General features: G+C 32.9%; 1 long non-coding RNA gene across 1 annotated transcript; it reads left to right on the forward strand.

Moving 5' to 3' along the window:
* Positions 1–4,695: 4,695 nt before the first annotated feature.
* LOC120080423 lies at positions 4,696–6,150 on the forward strand. The gene is made up of 4 exons (XR_005482508.1): positions 4,696–5,301; positions 5,417–5,463; positions 5,625–5,702; positions 6,012–6,150. It is a non-coding gene; the product is annotated as an uncharacterized LOC120080423 (long non-coding RNA).
* The last annotated feature ends 218 nt before the right edge of the window (positions 6,151–6,368 follow it).

Raw genomic sequence — 6,368 nt, forward strand, 5'->3', positions numbered from 1 at the left:
ATTATGCATATTAATTGTTTGTGCTATTTTCCTAATATGAACCTTTCTTTTCTGAATAGGAATGTGGATAGCTTAGAGGTTTTGTGGAAGCAGAGGACTAATATAAGGAACGAAGAAGAGAGACAAAGGCATTCTCATCTTGTGGAGTATTTGGGCATATCAAAATTCTCCTAACCAAAATGGCTCTAAAGCTCATGTTACAAACCCAACATCAAAATTCACAAAGCTCTAGAAGATAGGATCAAGTAGAATTCTCAACGCATGAAGGTTTCGAGACCCACTCGAGTCCGAAAAAATGGAAGCCTCCTCCAAAAAGTTATTGGAAGATCAATATAGATGCTTCATGGTCTGTCTCATCAACCAGAGGAGGTTTGAGTTGGATTATCCGAAACTCTCAAGGGTCTCTAATTGGTGCTAGATGTAAAGAAACTCGCAAGAACTAGCCAATCATAGCGCTTGAAAGGCTAGTAGTTTTAGAAGGGCTCAAGAGCTTAAAGAACCACTTTGAGGACTCTATTATTCTTTATATAGTGGTTGAATCAAACTGTCCAGATCTCATCAAGATCATTAACAAGAATTACGAGGATCTCAAGTAAGTGAGAAACATTGTGGAAGAAATTCTTAGTTTTGTTTCTTCCATTAAAGTGGTGGATTTTTGTTTATGTAAAAGATCCTGTAACAAAACTACTCATGTTCTGGAAAACTTAAAGACCTACCTTCCAAGTCTTTTTGTTCCTCTGCGTCTTCCTTGGAAGACAAAGCATTTTTCTGGTCGAATTGTATTTCGGAGTAGGTTTCCTTCATTGTTAGGGAAGATCTCTCTTATTTAGTTGTTTGTGCTATCTTTTCATCACACATGTATATAATGTAAACATAAAAATGAAAACACACAAATGTCAATAATTAACGTCAATCAAATGCGTCAAATCGAATATAGCTTCATTGGCATACAAGTGTGTTAGTAACCACAAGGTTTGTGGTTCGAATAGCAATCAAACGTCATGTCAATTATCGTTGAGCTAAACTCACTTTAGCTACTAAGATTAAAATTGACCAAGAATTATGTAAGGGGGTGTTTGGCTCACCAACATGAGTTTAGTTAAGTTGCTATAATATACCATCTCATTGTTTGACCCACAAACTTTAATGTTGGTGGAGTTGAGTTGGTATATTTTACTAACTCACCCCAATTCTCCCTTCTTTCCATATTTGCAATTTCTCCACCCATCGGTCACTGTCACACTCTGACAACTAACTCTGGGCTCTGACAACTCTGGCGACTAACTTCGGGCTACAACAACCACCTCCGACGACAATTCAGACAAAAAAAATTTGGACTCCGACAACCACCTCTGATGATAGTTTCGGCGACCAACTCCGAGCTCCGAAAACCTTCCGCGACCAACTGAGACAACCAATTCTGGCCTCCGATAACCATCTCCGGTGACCCAACTCTGACAACCATCTTTACGCTACCAACTCGACAACTAATTGGCTCCGACAATAAACTCCGATGACCTACTCCAACAACCACCTTTGTAGGCTCCGACTACAAACTGCAATGAAAATCACCTTCGATGATCTTCTTTGAGCGAGCAACTTCGACAACCAACTCGAGGCTTCGATAACCACCTTTGACGACAAACTCCGACAACCAACTCTAATACAACCTTCGTGTAACTAATTTTGGACTCCGAAAGTCACCTTCAACTACAATCTCTAGCGAAAATCATATTCGATGATCAACTTCAACGACCACTTTCACCCGACCAACTCTGGTTTGAATACCACCTCCGATGACAAACTTCAACAACCAATTCCAATACACTTTTATGTGACCAACTTCAGGCTCCGACAACCACCTCCGACTACAGACTCCAATAAAAATAATCTTCAATAATCAACTTCGACAACCACTTCCGACTACTATAAAACTGATGATTGTTAAAGTATGTTGTAGGGTTGTTGATTATATAAAAAGTATTATTTTGTCTACACTAAGTGCAATATTTATACGTAATGAATTCACATATCAAACGAGTGTTAAGAATATTTAGACAAAAAGTATGTTTGTAGTTGAAAAGTATGTAACATATAAAAAAAACCATAAAATGGAATTTTTTTTCTTAGAACATTTTCTAGCAAGAATTAGTGAAAAATAGAGATTTTTCTTTGATGATCTTCCAAATTTAGAGGAAATGAAAGTGAAACTGTTAAAGAAATGTGGTGACATTCCATTTGGTTGTTACGATGATAGGGGAGATTTAATTAAAAAAAATTCATGACATAGTAAAAATATAGAGCAACAATAGGAAGAAGAAGAAAGGGAAGAAGATGATAATGAAATTCATGGAGAAAATTTAGCTAGAATCAAAAGTTTGATTTCACTTTAATTTCTCATTTTATTTGACCATATTTCTACAAGAAATGTAATGGATTAGTTGTTGTTCATAACCCAAAAAAGAAAGAATGAAAGAAAGAAAATTTTTAAAAATTAAAAGAAAAAAATTGTAATCCATATTTTATTCAAACAAAGATAAATAAAATTATTGAATAAAAAAGTTTTTTAAAAAATAGTAATAATAAAAGCATATGATTTAGAGTTTGAAAAAATGCATTAGAAACGCGGACATATGAACTCAACTCTGCACCCTAAACACAGACATATAAACTCAGACCAAATAACTCTGCACCCCAAACACAAAATGAACTCTACAGACATATAAATTCTAGACATCTATCTTAACTCATTGCCCCAAATAGCCCCTAAAAGTGATAATTAGGTGCAACATATGTTACACCTAATCCAATTCCATATTTCCCATTTTTACACAAACAAAGGAAATTTTTTTTTTTTAAAAAAAAAATCATTTTCCTTTTAAAAAATACAAATTTACCACATGGCAGATTTTTATTTGATAACTCCCTAGGATGTAGAGAGATAGTTATGGCCTAGAAAATACCCAAATATTTTTCATTATTTAAACAATCGACTTCTACTATAAAGAATTAAAATAATAATAAATACATGAATAAACCCTTTTCTGTCCTAGAAATTAATATCAAGTATGAGTAATAAATTATAAACTTTCAAATTCAATTCTTTTTATATAAAAAAAAATAATAAGAAAGCTATATTTACAACATCATATTGATGGATAACTCAAATTTTAGGAGTCTAATCCTAACTCAAAAAACTTCTTATTACATAATAACTTATACCTAGCCTCCCAAATATATTTCTTGATATGAAAAATAGGGGACAAGTTTTTTTTTTCTTATCCTTCATCTCAATTAGAAGTAAACCTATATAAAGATAGACAAAATTTCATTTTCAAAACTTGTTACATATATAATCTCTTTTTCCATTCTAAAAAAGTAAAAAATAAATTAGGCGAAATAATTTTTCCTCATTCGATAATTTTTACTTGATTTGGACCGAAACCCGACCCTAGCTAGTCTAAATGAAGATTCCCTATCTCAAAGAAAGAAAAGTGTATGGTGGTTGAAGGTAGAGGAAGGGTAGGAATGGATGTATTTGGCTGAACAACTAGTGGTTAGGAATTAGAAACATAGGACATTAGAGATTACATTTTTCATTGGGATTGTATCTTGTTTGGTAATGGTTTATGGTAGCTACCAAACAACTCCAAACTTCATCACCCCTTAAAACTTCCATTTAACTTCCATACAATTATTTCTATATGCCCCACATTTACCAATCCTCAATTCAAGTTTTTACTCAATCAATTTATTTTTTTTTTCACTTTTTTTATTTTTTAAGAAAAGGAAGTATTTAAGTTCCCTTCTCAAATCATTTCAACATGAATTAAATTCATACCTTAAATGTTTCCTATTTATAAACATCACAAAATGTCTATAGGGTTTCATGTTGTACCAACTTCATTGAAGTCTTCAAATCAAATAAATAATAACTAGATGTTATAGATAAGGTTAGGAAAATTCTTTTTTTTTTTCTTTAACGTTTGTACTACTTGTCTCAATTATTCATTAAAAAAAAAACTTTCAGTTCCAGAACCTTTTAATTCTAGATTTGAATAAGGTGTAAGCTCTATTTAGTCATTTAAAACAAATATCTTTTTTAAAATGAGTTGTTTGCAATGAAGTATTTATTTTTCTAATTATGTTAGATGCTAGTTAGAATTAAACATTTTATAATTGAGTTTAAGGTTTAGGGTTTGAATATTTTCATGGTTGAATTTGGACATTGCTATGATATTATTGGTTAAACTTCATGTTTATTCAATTTTTTGGTTCTCATATTTCATTCGTTTAGAGTAGATGTTTATATATAAAAAAAGTGAATATATATATATATATATATATAATCATGATTCATAAACTAGGAGTAGGATGATTTTGAAAAAGTCTAGATTCTGTTAAATTGATAATAGGGATGATTTTGAAAAAAGTCTATATTTTGTTAAATTGATAATAGAAAATTACTGATGATTGGAAAAACAAGTATTCAAATTTTGAAGGGATAGGATAGAAAATTTAAAAAGTTTAGGGACAAAAAAAAAAGTTAAAATATGGTTTGAAGTAAACTATAAACTTCTGGTTTACATTTATTTTATATTCTATTATAAATATAATTTTCAAAACCTTAAAACTTGTATTTTAATTTGGTCTCATATGTGGAATTTAGATGTGAGTGGATTTTAGAATATGAAGTCAGGGTTGGAGTTAGTCTAAAGGTTCACCCTTCCTATTTATCGACGCTCCTACACTATTTCACTCACGATCTTTCCCTTTTTTCCAATTTTTTTTCTTCTTTCGTACGCCCGAGAGCCCTAACTTTCGTCAGTCTTCATTCTCCCCTCGCCTCCGTTCGTGCCGCTGTTATTGAGTTTTTCATTTCGTCGTCTGCTCAACCACGCCAGCCCTCTTCCTCGTCGTCTGCTCAGCTCCCTCGCTGTCTGTTCAGCCGCACCAGCCGGCCAGCTGTGCACGTCGTTCATGAGTCGTCAGTCCCGCCCAGATTTGTAGCCAAACGCCCCCAACTGCTTCCGTCACTTCAGCCGTGCCCAGATCTGTAGCTGAACGCTTCCGTCACTTCTGTCGTTTCAGCTCTGCCTAGATCTGTAGCCGAATGCCCCTAACCGCTTCCGTCGCTTCAATCAAGTTGGTCCAGCCAAATTCGTTTGTTGTCGTCGAGGTCGTCCACGTCTTCGTTGAGGTCTAGCTTTGTAACAGATCTGTTCAAGTGTGGGCTTCACTCTATCTCGTCAGATCTATACTCCATCTCGCTGGAATCTTGTATTTTTTGGTAAGGTTTTGGTAAGTTTTGTGAGTTTTAATTACTTTAGTGGGTTTCTTGGAAATTTTTGAATACCCATAAGTTTTTTTTACCCAAATTGATTGATACTCTTTGTGATTTGGCTTTAAATTCAAGATTCGGAGAACATTAATGTGCTGTCCAACAGGTTGATATTGATTTCGGTAAGTATATGAGCTATATCTTGTTTGCTGTTTGATATTAGGATTGTTCCATTGTTGCCCACAATATTTTGGTTGGTGTTGATGGTTTTACTTGAAAATTTATGAACACTCAATAAGTTTTGACATTAACTTAGTAATACCTGTCACTTTTTTTATGTTAGATTGAAGTGTTGGAAGGAGTTGAGTTGCTGTCCAATAGGTTTGAGACCGATCTTGGCAAGGTTTTGGTAAGTTTAGAGGTTAGTATTGATAGTTCCTTGTTACCCATTGAAGTATTGGTCTAATAATTGAGTTATTTTCAAATTTTGATGTTCAATTCAAAGATTTCAAGGGATTGGAGCCACTATCCAACAAAGTTAACGATGTTTGGACGTTTTAATACGTATTAAGGCCTTGAAACTCTTTTGGAATTATTACATAGTTGCTGGAATTTGCATTTTGTAACTATTATTATTGAACTTTTTGTAGGTTGGATTACGTTGTTGTATTTTAACACTTATTTATATATTTTGAAATTTGATGTTATCGCCCTTTATTCTATTTTGCAGGTTGACTTGCTTAAACATGGTTTGTCTGACCTTTAGTTCTCGATCTTTAGACTTCAAAGCTCAATGTATAGATTAAATAATGTACTTTGTTGAGAGGTTATTTATTAAACAATTTGTCACTTATGTGTTTATTGAAAGTTGAGTTTTGTATACAAAAGAATAGTTGAGATTTTATTTTATGTGTACATATGAAAGAGAAATATTGTTGTAATTTGTGAGGAGCGTTCATAGTTGAACATATGGATTTTTAGTGAATATATTGAGTTGATAGATCTTAAATGTATAATGTTTATTTATTTGATGTAATTGTATTGTTGGAATACAAGGTAGAAAATGAGAATATCGATTGGTTATTTA

Source organism: Benincasa hispida, chromosome 6 (genome assembly GCF_009727055.1).
Source record: "Benincasa hispida cultivar B227 chromosome 6, ASM972705v1, whole genome shotgun sequence".
NCBI lineage: Eukaryota > Viridiplantae > Streptophyta > Magnoliopsida > Cucurbitales > Cucurbitaceae > Benincasa > Benincasa hispida.